Here is a 17,983-nt window from a genome sequence, read left to right as displayed (position 1 = left end):
GGATGACTCACCATCACCCAAGTTCAAGCTTGTCATATGTTGTTGCTGACAATATACATGACTTGGAGACAACAGTGATTACATGGGAATCCTGCAACCTGCAAACCTGAGTAACTTGCGTGCATGCATGCAAATCCTGCATGCCTAGTCTACATGCAGCCCGCGCAACCTGCAATCCTAAAAAGGCTACATAGTCGTCAGTCCTATTGGCGCTAACACTTCATTTTGAATGAATTTGCCAATTGACTTTGCGCGTGCATGCAAAGTATACTCTCTCTCTTTCTCTCTTTATCTCTCTCTCTCTCTCTCTCTCTCTCTCTCTCACACACACACACACACACACGCACACACACACACACACACACACACACATACTTCAACACTTCCTTATAAATAAGACCTAACCTAACTCAGAACATTTTCATCATGAACAACAAATACTACTCTCTCACAATATTCTCAATTGTAAAATGGCTTTATTGACTATGAGTGAAATTTACAGAGGAACCGTCACCAACATTGACACTTATGTAAGTGTTTATTTCGCTACTATATGCTATATTTTTTCTAACACATTATTTTTATAAAAAAACTAACTTTGTTCATTTTTTTGTAGGATCCATCTAGGTTTCGTATTCGTCTCAACGAATATGTTGCTCCCGACGTGTTGCTTGAAGCTTATATTGAGCTCGCCGATTTTGGACATGTTAGCAAAATCATGTCTTACTCCGTTGATGCTAAGTTTATACTAGCTTTATAAGAAAGATGGCGGCCCAAGATACACACTTTCCTTTTTATAACCAGTGAATGTACCGTAACGTTAGAGGATGTGTACATGTTATCGGGAATGCCTATTGAGGGTAAAGCGGTCAATGAAAAAACTAACTTCGCAAATTTAATTTGTGAAGATCTTTTGGGTGCCAACTTGTTGGATGATAATCCGAGAGACCAGAGATTCTTACTTTCGCGCCTTAAGATATATTACATCAATTTAACATTAGGTGTTATATTATGCTTTTACTTTGTTCATTATTAGTTCCTGAAGGTATTGGTTCTAGTATGCATGTTATGTATTTACCCTTATTAAAACACCTAGATAAAATCGGAACGTATAGTTGGGGTTTCGCTTGTTTGTCTTATCTGTATGGATCTTTGTGTAAAAATGTAAAGAAATACATATCTATATTTTTTGGATGTGTTTCTTTGCTCCAAGCATGGGGTTGGTTTAAATTGTCGTCCCTAGCCCCTATTAACTACAATTGTTTCAGATTCCCGTACGCACAAAAGTAAGTTAATAACATTATTTCCATTTACTTACTTTTCCGATTATTATTTATTAATAATTTATTTTAACTTTTTTAGTTTAGATGGTCGCCTTGTGGTATGACTTATAACAGATGCCTAGACACTGTATCACTCAGTATCGCAATCTCTTGGATCACCTTAGACCATAAGATGTATTGCCACTAAATTAATCAATTCATACAAATTTATTTTTAATACTACCCATTTTATAATCTAATCTATTTTCCTCTACAGTTTATTTTACATTCAAATCTAAACTTAAAACATCAACATGAAAGTAGAGAAGAAAATGCAGTCGTTTGGACTGCATGCACACTGATCACCAAGTTCACCATTGTGGAGATGCATTATACTGACCGTGTGAAACTGCATTTTGACATGCATACACAAATCCATATCCCCTGACGTGCCTCAGACAATGGCACCAATGCAAAATTAATGAAAAACTTCGTTAAATATGAGTGTCGTAAATGAAGGCATTGTCATGACCATGTCTTAAGTGACGATATGATGACAACCAAATCTAAACCAACTAATAATTATATGGCTTGGTACAAGGTTGCAACTGGGTTTCTCTCATAAGACAGGTATCTATACGACCCACGTCAAACCACTTACATACAAGAAGCTTCAACATATAACATCACACAAAATTACTAGACCAGTTACTCACAACCCCCTATTCAACAAAATAAATGACCCACAAACACATAAATCCACAACTAAAACATGTCAGACCCCCAACCACAATACCAAAAGCATACCCCATACCATCACAAACAAGATGATTATTCTAAAGACACTCAAAATTCATATGCCCCTAACACATCATCCTACCATAGCCAAAACACACAAGGAATATATAATATTAACCCTTCCTCTTACCATAGCCAAAACGCCCAAACATCACAACACCAAAACATGCAACAAACATATGGCTATGAAACACCACAACAACCATTTCAACCTTTCTCCAACGAATCGTTCACACCAATGTCTCCCTTCAATCGTCCAGCCCGCACACCAATAACCCCATCAACATAACCCAACTACTCTGGCATGGGTCGTGAACTCAGTTACGACAACATGTCAATCCATACATATGAATCTAAAATGAGTTAGGATAGCTAGGGGGCATGGAACTGGTGGCTGGTATGACCAACCTGATCGTCCTCGTTAGTGTTAATTTTGTTTTCATATGAAATCGTAATATAAATTAAATATTATTTCATTTTTATATAATATAATATTTTTTATAAAAAAAACACAATACACATTGACCCGAGATGAATTGGCGCTACCATTAAAATCATGTACACTAGCGTCAATTGGCCTGACAACGCCATATGCAAACACCAATCCAATTGACGTCACCGATAAAAATATAGATGCAGTCGCCAATTTCCTAGAGCCACAAATGTGTTTTAAATAACTTTTTTGTTTGAAAGTGGGGTAGTTTGAGAATATTTTTGAAATGTGGGTTACTTTGGGAATATTTTTGAAAAACAGATAAAAAAATTATGGTAGAGGACACAAGAATTATACTTTTAGAAATAATTAATTTTCTTTGTTACGTCGTGATTTCTGCAAATCTCTTCAATCATGTGTGTATAAAACTTAGATTACAATCAGACGATTCTCATTTAAGTTTTATTTTCGGTATTATAAAATTAAAAAATAAAATCTATTTTGTAATAATATCGTAACCTTGTGATTACGATGATTGCATGAAGTTATCTCATTTCTGTTTATTGTTTTCTCTTTTTATGCATATATTTTTGTGGCCAAAATTAACGAGTTAATCGATTGACATCATACTCCAATCGATTGATTGACCTAAAATTAATCGTTTAGAAGGTTTTAAAAGGAAATAAAAGATATATAGTCATTACGACTCATTAAGACATTGTCCTAAACATTTAGGGTGCATTTTTGCATTGACCCAATCGGTTGGGTATAAGTGTCAATCAATTGGTTAGTACAAAAAAATTCCCATAACTTTTCTGACAACTGTCAATTCAACTGACATTGCTTTAAAAAAAATTAGAAATATTTTTCGTAAAAAAATAAGTTTTAAAATTTGTTTTAGTGTGTGTGTGTGTGCGTATGTGATTAGCCGTAGAAAACCCTTATGTTTTTACAATATTGTTCACTCAGACGCGTCAGGACGAACTTTCACACACTTCAAGACTTGTCAGGTACTTTAATCTTGTAACTTGTTTAAAATTTACTTGAACATGAAGCTCAAGTTATATTGCATTTAGGTATCAATCATTAGAGAATCAAACTCATCTAATCCTATTTAGTCTCCTTGCATCTTTAACCATTTATGGTGTTTGCACTTTAGTAGCACGCTAGTTGTTATCATCAAACACAAGTTGTAATCATCAAAATCATACTAAAGATTCATTGGTCAATAACCTGCAAAACATAGTTCCACGCATTATTAATACCTTAACAATAAAAATAAGAAGATACAACACAAAAAACAACCAAATATAAAGAAGACTTTCTCCAGTAGGACGACCAAAAGGTTCGAAGCATCTATATGACGTTGTTCCATCACGCTCCTAAGTCCATCACCATCAGAGATATCCTTAGTCAAAGATGCATTATATTCAGCAACTGCAAGCGGTTAACTTACATTAGGTGATGCAAAATCTTTACTTCATACACACATGCTTATCCCAAAACCAACATCAACAAAAAATTGAATCACAAGAAGAGCCTATAACACAATCACTAGGAGGTTTAGAATTTACACAAACATTCTTATGATAGGCTTGTATCAGAGGCCTAATAATCATAATGATACTTGAAATCAGTAGGAGAAAGAGATAAAGCCTAAAAGATCTTCCTGGTTTGAGAAAACGGAAAGACATGGTGTGATCCTAAGATACACACACCAACTAGAATCCTGAATTGAAGCCCAACAATATGAATAAGATTCACCTAATGAATAAAATGCCATACCCAGTAACTGGGGTACCACGACCCGTCACACAAACATAAAATGAGGTTAAATACCATTAAAAACAGTGCAAACCTTTTAGCAGAAGAAAAAAATATGATAAGACAAAGTTTGAAAGTGAACAGCGATAGAGCACAAAGCTTATGAGAAGTTACTTGAAGAATCAAAGAAATTATGGGCCCGTTTGTTTTGACTTTTTTTAAAAATGATTTTTATAGTGTTACATATTTTGGTGTAAAAAAATTTATAAATAATTTTTTATAAAAACTTCAAATAAAAATTTGGTTAGAATAATTATTTTTAAAATGTTATTTTAAATATTTAATCATTTTATTGAAACTTTTTTTGAATATCAAAATTTCTAAAAATCACTTAATTTTGAAGTTATTTCAAATAGTTTTTCATAAAAATCATTTTTGAGATACAACTTTTTTTTAAAAAATTGTAATTTTAACTATGTTTTGATCTTCAATAATGTATGTTTATGTTATAGAATGTCAAAATTAGTCTTTAAATTTATAAAAATTAAATTTAAAAAAACTTATAATATTTTAAAAAGTATTTTTATAGAATCAATTTTAAAAAATATAAAGGAAAAATATTTTTTTTAAAGTTAAAATAAGCTTTGCGTATATAATGTGGAGGTTAGGGAATTTAAGAAAGTCAATGAAAGAAAATGGAGAAAAACCTTCCTTTTATAATAGCCAAGTAACAAGTGGTCATTTGGTTGAAGCCCAACAAGTCATATTCAACGACAAGAAAGACCAAAGGAACAAATCCAACAACTAACATGAGATGACATAAAGGATAACTAGGAACAAATGAACAAATGCATGTGACAATGCTAGAAACATCGTTCCTCGCAAAGAGAAGATAATAGAAATGTCTTGTGCCAAATCCCTCAAAGGTTACCAAACTAGATCAATGACCAATTACTTTACACCAAATAGAACATCTTCATGTAGTATAAAGGACCATGACATGCCAACCTTGTGTCCATTTACCAAGGAATGTTGTACATTTGGAAAATTTTCACAACTCAAAATGGATACCAAGATTAGGGATTGACAAGGATCCGAAGCCCGACCCAAATCATAGGAAACCGGAAAAAAAAAAGAATTGGGCGGGTTAAGATGGGTTAGCGGTTAAACGGGTTTAACTAATGGGTTAAACCAGTTCTTAATGGGCGGGTCCGAGTAGGTTTTAGTGAATCGCAGGTACCCTGACCCACCCGGTTGAGAGACATAGGAAAAACTATGTCGTCTTGAACTAGGGTTTACCAGCACTCTCAATCTCATACCTCCACTTATTTCCTCTCGTTATGTTTGTTGTTCTCTCCTTCACTCCTCAGCTGCACACCATCATCACTCATCAATCCTAACTTTAACTCTCACCACCCATAATAGATACACCATCACTCACCATCCATTATCATTAACCACCATTAAACGAAGTTGCGGTGTTCGTTCAAATCTCCTCTCACACCATAAAACATTATCTTCAACTCTCACCATCCACCAATGGTCCACCATCGGAATGAGTTTCGAAGGATCTAACATTGTTGATACTTGGAAAGCTTGAGTTCGTTCTTCATTCTTTGTAAGTTTGATTCTTCATTTGTTCTTTTTATCTTATTTTTTTATGTGTATGATTTTGTTCTTTATTTGTGCATGATTTTCAAGTCGTATTTTGTCCATCATGCGAAATTTGTTAATTCATCTTCAACTCTCCTCTCACAGCATCCGAAAGTTTGATACCTGGAAAATTGCAAGTAAGAGGTTCTGACATAACTTTGATCTGTTTGACTATCCATTAACAACAATTTTAAGGATGGGTTGTAATGCAAAAGTTTGGTAGTTGCAATTGGGCCATAGTCAGTCTATTTATTTTTATTATTAAAAAGTCTAAAGTCTAAAGAATCTTAGTAACTTTTTTGGGTGTGTCATTCTTTATCTTATGTTGTATCATTCTTTACCTTATGATGTTATTGATGTTTGATTTGGACAGATGGATCAACGTCATAGTAGCATGGAAAGAGTCTTAAAGCAGGAGCAATGCAATTGTAAGTGTATTCGACTTCATGTCTTTGAAAGGTATGCTAATTGGGACTGTATGTGTTGTATGCATATGAATTTGGGCTGAATTGTGGCTGTTTTTAACTGATTTTCAAATTGATTTAAAACCAACTAGTAGTGTATGAGATTGTTTAAAATGTATGTCAATTGGGTTTGTATGTATGTGTTGCATGCATATGAATCAGGGTTATTTTAAATTGATTCTCGAAGTATAGATTAACAAGCCAGTATATTGGATAAAGTTGTAGGATTTGAATACAATTATTGAAATTATTACGAGTATGCTCATGCTAATGATCATTTTCTATGCCATGAATATGTTGTATACTTAATCCCATTTTTTTATCTCATTTAACATGTTTATTTCTATTTATTTTATAGTTTTTTCAGTGTTGAATTAAAACATTTAATCCTTGATCAAGACAAAATCATTATTCCAAAATTGTTGAACTTAGATATTAATTTTCAATGTCAATTTACTCGGTTTAGTATTTAATTTGTATTTTTTAGTTTCTGTTCTAAACTACATGAGCTGCAACTTGAATAATATATATCACTAGGTTAGCCAATACTTTTATATCTTTCCAATACTTTAATAATATATATCACTTATTTAGCCAATACTTTTATATCTTTCCAATAACTATTTAGAATGACACTTATTTAATTGGGATGCTGAATTTATTCTAAGAATTATTCTTTTTGTTAATCATTATAATCATAGTTTTAATAACAATAGTGTTATTTTAAGAATTTATATTGTTATTGTTGTCTTTTTGGTTCTTATATATCAATGCAGTAGTGTTCTAAGTACTGTTCTTGTTTTGGTGTGGTTATTGTTGTCTTTGTTATGTCCCTTTACAATTCTTCTTTATGTACCTAGTATTATTACTCTTTTTACAAAGTTTTTATTGTTAATCATAACTTTAAATCTAGTGGTGTATGAATTGAAACTGTTATTCGTTGATTGATAGTTCTTGATTGGCTCCTTCGTTATTTTAGTGACTGATGAGCCTAATCAAAATCTACCAATTAATGAATTAGGTTCATCTACGCAACCTATAAAGAAGAGTAAATCTAGTACAAGTGGTTCTAGGCAATCATATGCTTTCTGGGAATACTTTATCAGATTACCTGATGACCTAGTTGATGCATCCATTGCAGCCTACAAACACTTCCATAAAAAATACTTGTGTGACCCTAAGACTCACGACACTACCAATTTGAACCATAATATTTTAAAATGTCCTAAGAAGCCCCTTGTTGTGTCAACTAACCCCACACAAACTATTCTAACATATCCAACTGTAGATGGTAAATTGGTTCAAGTTAGCTCTATATTTGACAAGAAAGCTTGTAGAAGTGCTTTGTTAGTTTTTGTAGTTCTAGATGAGCAACCATTTAGTGCAGTAGAGGGTGAAGGGTTTAAATTTTATTCTAAAGTAATGCATCCCCAATTTACCATCCCATCTAGGCGTACGGTAGCTAGGGACTGTTTTCAGCTATACTTGGATGAAAAACAAAAGTTAAAGGCCTTTTTTAAGTCTGACTGCAATAGGATAACACTTACTACTGATTGATGGACTTCTATACAAAATATCAACTACTTGACCCTTACGGTACACTTTGTGGATAACGAATGGAAGTATCAAAAGAGAATTATAAGCTTTGCCGTAATTCCAAACCACAAGGGTGAAACTGTAGGTATGAAGATTAAAGAAGTGTTAAGGGATTGGGGAATTAGGAATGTGTCAATCATAACTGTTGATAATGCCACTTCAAATGATGTTACTGTGACATATCTAAAGATAAAAATAGCAAATATGAATTGGTTGATGGGGGATGGGAAGTGTTTTCATATGAGGTGTTCAACCCACATTTTGAACTTGGTGGTAAATGAGGGTTTGAAAGATAAACATTTACATGTAACTAGTGTTAAGGATGTTGTTAAATTTGTTAAGTCCTCACCTCATAGGGCAGCCAAGTTTAAAGAATGCATTGAATTTGCTGGAATAACTTGAAAAAAATTTGTATGTCTTGATGTTTCAACTCGTTGGAATGCGACATATTTAATGCTAGAGGTTATGGAGAAGTTTCAACTCGCTTTTGAAAAGCTTAAGGATGAAGAGTCGAGCTATAGGGAGTTATTCAGAAAAGGTAATCCCCCTAGTAATGATGATTGGGACATTTCTATGGCTTTTAGAGTTTTTATAAAGTTATTCTATGAAGCAACTAAGATTTTTTCCACCTCTCAAAATGTGAGTTTGCATACTTGTTTTCACCAAGTGTCTGACATTTATTGTGAGTTAAAGCAAGCTACTTTGAACTTAAATGACTTTTTTGCAAGTGTGGGTGGAGATATGATGGAAAAGTATAATAGATATTGGGGGACTGCTGATAAGATGAACAAGATGATATATTTTGATATTATTCTTGATCCAAGATACAAGTTGAGTTACATTGAGTGTGCGTTTAAGGACATGAATAAAGTTGGATTAAAGTTTGGTAGTGACTTGGTAAAATCTATAAAAGAGAATTTACAGAAATTGTATGATTGGTATAAGCAAGCTTATGACCAAGAACATAATTCCACACAACCTCTTGGTAGTGGTGGAAACAATGTCTCGAATGATGAAACAATTGCATTTGCTGCCCATTCATCATTTATGGCTAGAACCAATGTTTTTTAGCAACATTTAGAGGAACAAGACTCGATTGATAAACAAAATGAGCTTGGGGTGTATAATTCTAGTAAGTGTGTCAAAAGGGATCCTAACTTTGACATTCTTGTGTGGTAGAAACGCAATTCAATCGAATATCCTATTTTATCAACAACGACTAAAGATATTTTAGCCACACCAGTGTCTACTGTTGCTTCTGAAAGTGATTTAGCACAGGAGGGAGAGTCATAGAAACCTATAGGAGTTCTCTAACTGCTGAAATGTCTAAGGCTTTAATTTGCATCCAGAATTGGTTAAGGCTTTCTTTTACCTATTTCAAATATATGAATGTCATGGAAGATTTTGAACTTTAAGAAGATATTGCAACAAATAAATTTATTACTGAATTTCTAATAAATATGTTGTAATGTTGTATAATTATGCATTTCAAGAAATTGTTTATTTAATTATTTTAGAGTTTCAACAAATGTCTTCAGTAGCAAAAGGAGTATCGGGTGTCTCATCATCACAGTCTCAGCCACAACCTTTAGGTTGTGCTTGAAATTGATGTATGTATATCATTATTTATTTATTACTTTATTTTTTTGATAACTAATCTTTATGTTGTCCAATTTTCCAGGTCAACTATGTTTTTTGATTTTTTGGAGTCATGCATGACCTCTCTCTCTCTCTCTCTCTCTCTCTCTCTCTCTCTCTCTCTCTCTCTCTCTCTCTCTCTCTCTCTCTCTCTCTCTCTCTCTCTCTCTCTCTCTCTCTCTCTCTCTCTCTCTCTCTCTCTCTCTCTCTCTCTCTCTCTCTCTCTCTCTCTCTCTCTCTCTCTCTCTCTCCATATATATATATATATATATATATATATATATATATATATATATATATATATATATATATATATATATATATATATATATATATATATATATATATATATATTATATATATATATATATTTATATATATATATATATATATATATATATATATATTATATATATATATATATATATATATATATATATATATCACTACTCTATATCACTACTCCATGGCCGAATGAAGAATATATATTTATATTTTATTCCTTGGATTTTGAAGAAACTAGCTAGGCTACTACGTAACAGAATCCGTCGAATTTTGCTTCAATTGTGTCGTTACTAACATAAAAAGATAGGCTAAGTATAACTTATTACATTCTTGAAATAATTATGTCCAACATATAAAGTTACAACTATATGTTCTTGTAGGTTAACGATGTTGTTCTTGTCGGTGACAACTCTGCTGAAGTTGTTTTTGTGGTTGTTCCAGTGGACTGTTGAAATACATGTTGATGGTGATGCTCCACTTGTCGTACTTCCAAATTGAAAGATTGCATTTGTTAAGATTTTTTTATTAACTATGCTTGAATTTCTCAACATAAATTGACATCATTGTGTCTCATTGTTGAAAAAGAGAAAACCACAAATTAAAGATTGAAGATAATGAAGGTAACCTCTCCTATTCTCTTCTACCTTTTTGTTAAATTAGACTCTAAATCATTCACTTTTCTCACAAGTCTAAACTGAGTGTGATTTTTATCATGTTTTATAGAGATAATGCTAAAAAAATGTAGTTGATTCTCTCATTTTCTTTATGTAGCATATTCAATTATATCAAATGTGTAGTTGATTCTCTCATTCTAAAAGGTGATTATTGTTCTAATTCTATTTTTGTTGGATACTAATATTGTGACCTGAAAAACTAGGTGCTAATAATTTTATAACATATTTGTGTTGTATATCATGTAGGATATCATGTAGATGCTGATACAACTAACAGGAATATCACAGTGTTGTTCTTTCATGGGAAAATAGTCATTTAATAATGTTCAAATATTATGTGTGTTGAAACTAGATTGTTCAAATATTATGTAAGTATTGAACTATATTAACTAGTTTTCATTCTTCATGTACAAAGAATTAATTATTGTGTACAACTACATCTTGGTTGTTTTGCTTAATTATTGTGTACAATTACATCTTGGTTGTTTTGAAAGAGTAGTTTGAATAATTACAGAATCAATATCTATAATAGCCAAAGTTGTAATTAGTTTATGCAGTGGTTAGTTTGTCAAACACAAGCTTAATATGTGGTGATTAATTTATGTATAAAATCAGTAATATATAATTGCCAAAGTGCATACTATGGGCTCTTAAATAAATTAGTATGTATTAAATCAATATTAAATAAATTTAAATATTCTTGGGCCTAAATACTGAACTAATCAAATAACCCAAAATATCCATCAGTAATAACCTTAACCCGCGTAAACCGAACCCGTCTAAATCGAATTTAAAATTGGACGAAAATTGGTTCATTATTACTACCCGCGGTTTGTGCTGGGTGGAGGTTTTGGGCCCGAACCCGCCCAGCTCGACCTGTTGTCTAGCCCTAGCCAAGATATTTAAGACTCACTTTGGATCCATGGTCTTGAACTAATGATTAGACCATTTTTGAAGTGTCCTAAAAAGGGTCATGTTAAGATCGTACTCATACTCACTACCTTGGAACTAAAATAGGCCATATCCGAACTTTTTTTGTCATGGCTTAGTGGACTGCCCGTTATGATCTAGGCCAAGACTCAATCCATATAGCTCCAACTGCTTATACTATATAGTATTAGCCTAACCCCCAAAATCATTAGATTTATCCAACAGTCATATGCGACAATTAGTGAAATTCGTAATTGAAGGATGGCTAAGGGCATTGATTCAACAAAATGGTCTTGCCCTAACATCGCACTAGATAGAGGTCGCCAAAGTACCCAAAATTATTGGATTAGACAAATTATCGTTCAAGGGCATTGATTCATATACAAACAATTCTAACCTAAATTCTCACACTTATAGTTGTCGCTGACCAAACATTAAAGTATTGTTGGGGCTACAAATCAGGGGGACAACACGAGGGAGCATTTTTACTTTGATGTTTTTTCTTTTTGAGCAACACATCTTTGTGAGAGACACACCACATACTCATCCAAAATCTTAAGGCGATAGGTGTGTGAGTTCTCTCACTTATAAATGCTCAAGTCTCCACATTTTTAACCAATGTCAGACTTCCCCACACTACACACACTTGTTATTCTCAACATTTCTCCTCAAGTGTGAGTCTATCCATAACGCCCCCCTCAAGCGGAAGCTCTTTACACTTGTACCGACGTTAACATTTTATAATGGGCCACCTTATACCAATAGGGAATTTGATATGAGTGAGTCAATCCCTTCAGTTGAACTAGGCTAATATACCAAATGTTAGAACTTGGAACCACGAGATTAGTGAATAATGGAGAAAATAAGTGTGGAGAGGGATAGAGAAATTGAGGGTGAGAATTATCATTATTGAAAATAATACCTCCAAGGTATATAAATTTTTACAAGTGTATTGGGACACAAGTTACATAATTAGAATAACAGAAAACTAAAAATCTCGTACATGCATCTGGTTACACAAAATCTATAACCGATTACAACTGAAAAAACTTATAAATATACAATAGTGGTAACCGGTTATTGAGAATGTGTAAACAGTTATACCAACAAGAATTTCCCTTTTAAGCCTTCATGATGATTTATTTCACACCGCTGTAACCGGTTACACCCCTGTGGTAACCAGTTACAACACTTGAATTATGGATTTTCTCATAACACACCACCTTAATTCAAGTGCTCCAAGTCTTTCAGGCCCATGTTCATCTTCAACCTTTTGAATACCTCAATTGTGACTCCCTTGGTCAATAAATCAACAACTTATTCTTCACTTCGACAATAGCCTAATCTCAGCCTTCTTCACTAAAAAGTTCCCTTAAGTAGTGAAACCTTATCTCAATGTGATTGCTCATTCCATGGGTAATTGGATTCTTAGCAAGATTAATCGTGAAAACATTATCAACCAAGAGTGTAACAGTCTCACCCTCATTGATGCCAACTACTTCAATATATTCATTAGCCACACAACTTGGCACACACATAACAAAGCGACAATGTATTCAGCCTCACTAGACGAGAGTTCTACTACTGGTTTCTTCTTCGAACACCATGAGATTGGTGTTATGCCAAACATAAAAGATGTATCCAGCTGTAGACTTTCAATCATCTTTATCTCCGTATCAATTAGAATCAGTAAAACTGAGAAAGTGCATTTTCTACACGTGCCCGCTGCGTGAAAAAGAATTTTGCAGCCAATTCATCCTTTGATATATTTTAGGATCCTCTTGACTACTGCCAAGTGATAAACCTCCAGCCTCTCCATGAATCTACTCACAATACCGATATTAAATGCCAAGTTTGGTCGCGTATTTCACAAATAACACAATGATCAAATAAGCCTCCTATACTGAGTTGGATTCACCTCTTGCTCATCCTCATTATAAAACAATCCCTTTTCACCTAATCAAACCTTATGCTTGATTATTTCACCCTATGGATTTTCCTTCACTTTGAACACCAATCTTACACCAATTGGCTTCTTCCCTTTCAGTAGATCAACCAACTCCCAAGTATTGTTCTTCTCAATAGATTCCAGATCCTCCTTCATAGCACAAATCCATTTTGGATCACTTAAAACCTCTTCCATTTTAACAGGTTCAGATCCGGACATAACAATAATCATTGACTTTGTTGTCTCGGAACAACTCATAATCTTGAAGCCTTTGAGACAAACCTCTTTGCCTTGTTGATCTTATCACATTTTCTTCAATTTGGGCTTCGGCAATAGGCGTTTATGCACTTCCCAATTCTGCACAATCTGAACTTTCAAAGTTGTAACCAGTTACAGCTTTTACCTAATCGGTTACAGGTTGTTGTAATCTCATTAAAAACAATGTCTCGGCTAATCACAACTCTCTTATTTGCTGCATCAAACAACTTATAACTACCAGCGGAGTGATTCCATACAAGTATCACCATTTCTTCTTAACCATCCAACTTCTTTCTAAGATGCCTTGGAACATGTCGATACACTACGGAACCAAAAATTCTCAAATGGTTCAAATTCGATTTAAATCTCGACCATTCTTCCTCCGGTGTTACCTTCTCAAGCTTCTTTGTTGGACACATATTTAACAAATAGACAGTTGTGGATACCGCTTCTACACATAACTCTTTCGACAAGTTCTTCTCCTTTAACATGCTTTTTACCATTCTCATAATAGATCGACTATTCCTTTCGGCACCGTTTTGTTATGGTGTGTAAGGTGGTACAGACTCATGTACTATCCCTTTTTATCACAAAACCTCCCAAAGTCTTCTGAGACATATTCGCTTCTACCATCCGTTTTGAGCACTTTGAGCTTGTGACCGCTTTTCCTCTCAACCATGGACTTGAACTTCTTAAACACTTCAAATACCTCATCCTTTCTCTTGATTATGTATGTCTATAGATTTCTACTATGATCATCGACAAATGTGACAAAATATATATTATCACTAATCGAGTCAACTTAGATCAACCCACACACGTCTGAATACACCACATCAAGGTGATTCTGGGTCCTATAACATGCATCCTTGCTGAGTATACCCTTATGTTTCTTCGCTTGCACACATTATTCACAAATTTCAGCTGGTATACTGATCAATGGAAACCTCGTTACCATTCAATTATTTTGCAAGTCTTTGAGACCTCAGAAATTGAGATGCCCAAGACGATAATGTCATATCCACTCTTCTTGACTCGATGATGTAGCAAAACATTTATGCTCCATAACCTTCAGTTTAACCTTGAAGGTTTTATTGGCAGTCATATGAGCTTTAAGGACCAAAACTCTGCTTGCATCCATAACACGCAAGCCCTTGTTTTCCATGTGAATCTTGTATCCCTTCTCAAGTAATTGGTTGATACTTACAAGGTTACACTTGATTCCTGGAATGTACAATACATTTTTGATCAAGGAATGCCCACCATCCCTTCTCATGATCAAAATATCACCGATTCCATCAACCGCTAGAGTGGTGTTATCCACAAACTTCATTATGTTCTTCATGACACAATTGATTTTAACAAACCAATCCTTCCTCCCCGTCATATGAGTAGAATAATCTGAGTCCAAATACCATTCATCATTGCACTAAACTAAACATTTCATACTTATCATGACATTTTCTTCTGCTTTTAATTAGTTACAACTTTTACGTGATCGATTACAACATGTTTCTGCAACATTTTCAAAATTGTTGTTGCTGTTGCATTCCCCTTCTGTGATCATGACCAATAATGTATTCTCATCATCAAACTCTTGTCTTGCAATCTTGGCTTCATCTCTTTAGGATTTCTTCATGTTTGCATTGCATTTTTTTTTTTTGCAAAATGATTGAACCTTTGACAATTAAAGCATTGCACATGACTTTTGTCAATCCTCTTCCTTTCACCTCTAAAGTTTCCTTGACCACCACATTTGTTGTAGCTGCTTTCACCCCTTTGACAAGTCAAATTCTTGGAATTTTGTGACTCTCTTCCACCAAAATTATGAAAATCCCTTTTACTTTTCATGGGCCATTTTCCTTTCGATCTCTTGTCCTTCTCGTTGAAACGAGCTTGCAAAGCGACCTCCGCCTTTGCCTTATCATTATTTCTCTCCTCCATCTTTTGCTCATCGTCGTAAGCTCCTTCAATTTCTTAATTGATACAACCACGTTGTCAAATCTTTGTGTTAAAGAACGCAAGATTTTCGCGACAACATACTTCACCATGACTATTTTTCCACATGCCTTCACTTGATTCACTAATCGAGTTGTTCTTGTTGTGAAATCATTGATCATCTCCTTTTTCTCCATTTGAATCAGTTCAAGTTGACGTTTGTGAGTTTGTAACCTCACCACCTTCGCCTTATTAGCACATGCATAGGCATTCTCTAAGATTTTCCATGTTTTCTTTGATGATTCACAATCACCAACTATCTCAAAGTTGTCACCATCCACACATTGATGGATAAAAAACAATGCCTTAAACTCTTTCTTCTTATCTTCCTTATGTGTTGCACGTTGTGCATCCGTTGCACCTTCGACAAGAGGATTCACCCCGTTCTTGATCATTTCAAGAACATCTTGATAGTCAAACAACACTTTCATTTGTTTGCATCATTTGTCGTAATTCTTTGCACCAATTATCGGTAGGTTTGCCAAGCTTCTTTCATTTAAGATATGATTCATGTTGCACACTAGATGTTTGTGGATCAGAACCAAGCTCTTAATGTCAAATGTTACGACTACAAATCGGGGTCAACACGAGAAAACATTTTTACTTTGGGGCTTTTTTCTTTTGAGCAACATACGTTTGTGAGAGACACATCAGATACTTACCAAAAACCTTAAGATGATATGTGTGTGGATATACTCTCCATATCAACACATAATAGAGAATATATATATATATATATATATATATATATATATATATATATATATATATATATATATATATATATATATATATATAATGGAATGTATTTTCAATTTTAGATATTGTAAAAAAAATTATGTAAATAAATGCAATTTGGACATTTTTATTAATTTTAAATATACATAAATTATTTTTTAAAATTGTACCTCTTTCAACTTGTTGTTAATACTTCCAATCCTTAATTTGTATGTTTTATATTTTAAAATTTGAAGAAAAAAAAATTAATTTTTAGATCCCAAAACAATAAAAATAGAATGGTAAAAAATTGTCCTGTTACTCCATCTAAGTTGATAATTAAAAAGATGAATATTAAGTTATTAAGATTTAATATGACTAGGATAGGTTTGGTGAAGAGTATAACGAATATTTCATTGAAAAATAGGTTGAATTAAAGTAAAAACGCGTTAGAGAAATTCAGTACTAATATTTTACTATTTTGGTGAAGTGGTACTTTTATAAACTTCTGCTAATTAACTATCTTTCTTTCTTTGACCATGATTTCTACAAATCTCTAGGGTGTATTTTCCAAACCCATTGATCAAGATCCAACAACCATTAATATCGTAAACTTGTGATGACCGGAATTAAATAAAATATTTATTACAATTAAATTTTAATTAAATAGAAATTTTATGAATAATGTTAACTTGTATCCCAAGGATACCCATAAATAAAAAAGTTATATTGAAAAAATAAATAAAATTATTAATTATAAATTTTTAATAAATTTTATATATAATTTTTAAAAATTTATTTCTATATTGATATCTTAACTTGTGTTCAATGTTAAGTAGTTGGTGATAATAATATTCTTAAATATTTTAAAAAATTTGATGTCTCTTACCATTTAATGATGATGGTTAAAATTTAACCATAGAATTAAGAATAATTTTAGCGACGAATTATTATTTAATGATTGAATTTACAGTAGATTTAATATTTGAAAATCAAAAATATAGATAAATTTTGCGACAATTATTCTTTAAATAAATATTTTGAAAGATTAAAATCAATATTTAAAATATTTTGAAAGTCTAAAAATATATCTAACTTTTTATTTTATCATTGGATAAACGGCTATTAATCTAGAAAGGACCTCTAAATACTTGAGATAAAGTGCATACAAACAACACTAATATTGTATTTCTTGATCTTTTCCAAGAAAATGAAAGAACTAATGAAGTCCAACAAAATGATTCTATACCTCGACGTCTTTTATTTCTTTTGTAGCTGGGACTGGGAGTGTGCTTAATCTTTCTCCAAAACAGTACGGATTCTTACTACTGATATTCGGTGCCATCCTAATTTACCTCACAAAAACCTGTGCCACTAGATTTGAATCCTTTAAAGTTAAAAAAATTTATAAAATTGACAATTGAGTTAATGACAATAAATACGATAAATAGTCTTATATACAAAGTTGAGAGTTAATATTAAAAATATTTATAAAGACTTTGAAATATTAAATTCACTAAAGGAGTCAAAGAGGATAAGGTATTACATTAACATATATGTGGTGA

This window comes from Lathyrus oleraceus, chromosome 3 (genome assembly GCF_024323335.1).
Source record: "Lathyrus oleraceus cultivar Zhongwan6 chromosome 3, CAAS_Psat_ZW6_1.0, whole genome shotgun sequence".
Lineage (NCBI taxonomy): Eukaryota > Viridiplantae > Streptophyta > Magnoliopsida > Fabales > Fabaceae > Lathyrus > Lathyrus oleraceus.
Note: the sequence above shows the minus strand (reverse complement) of the source record.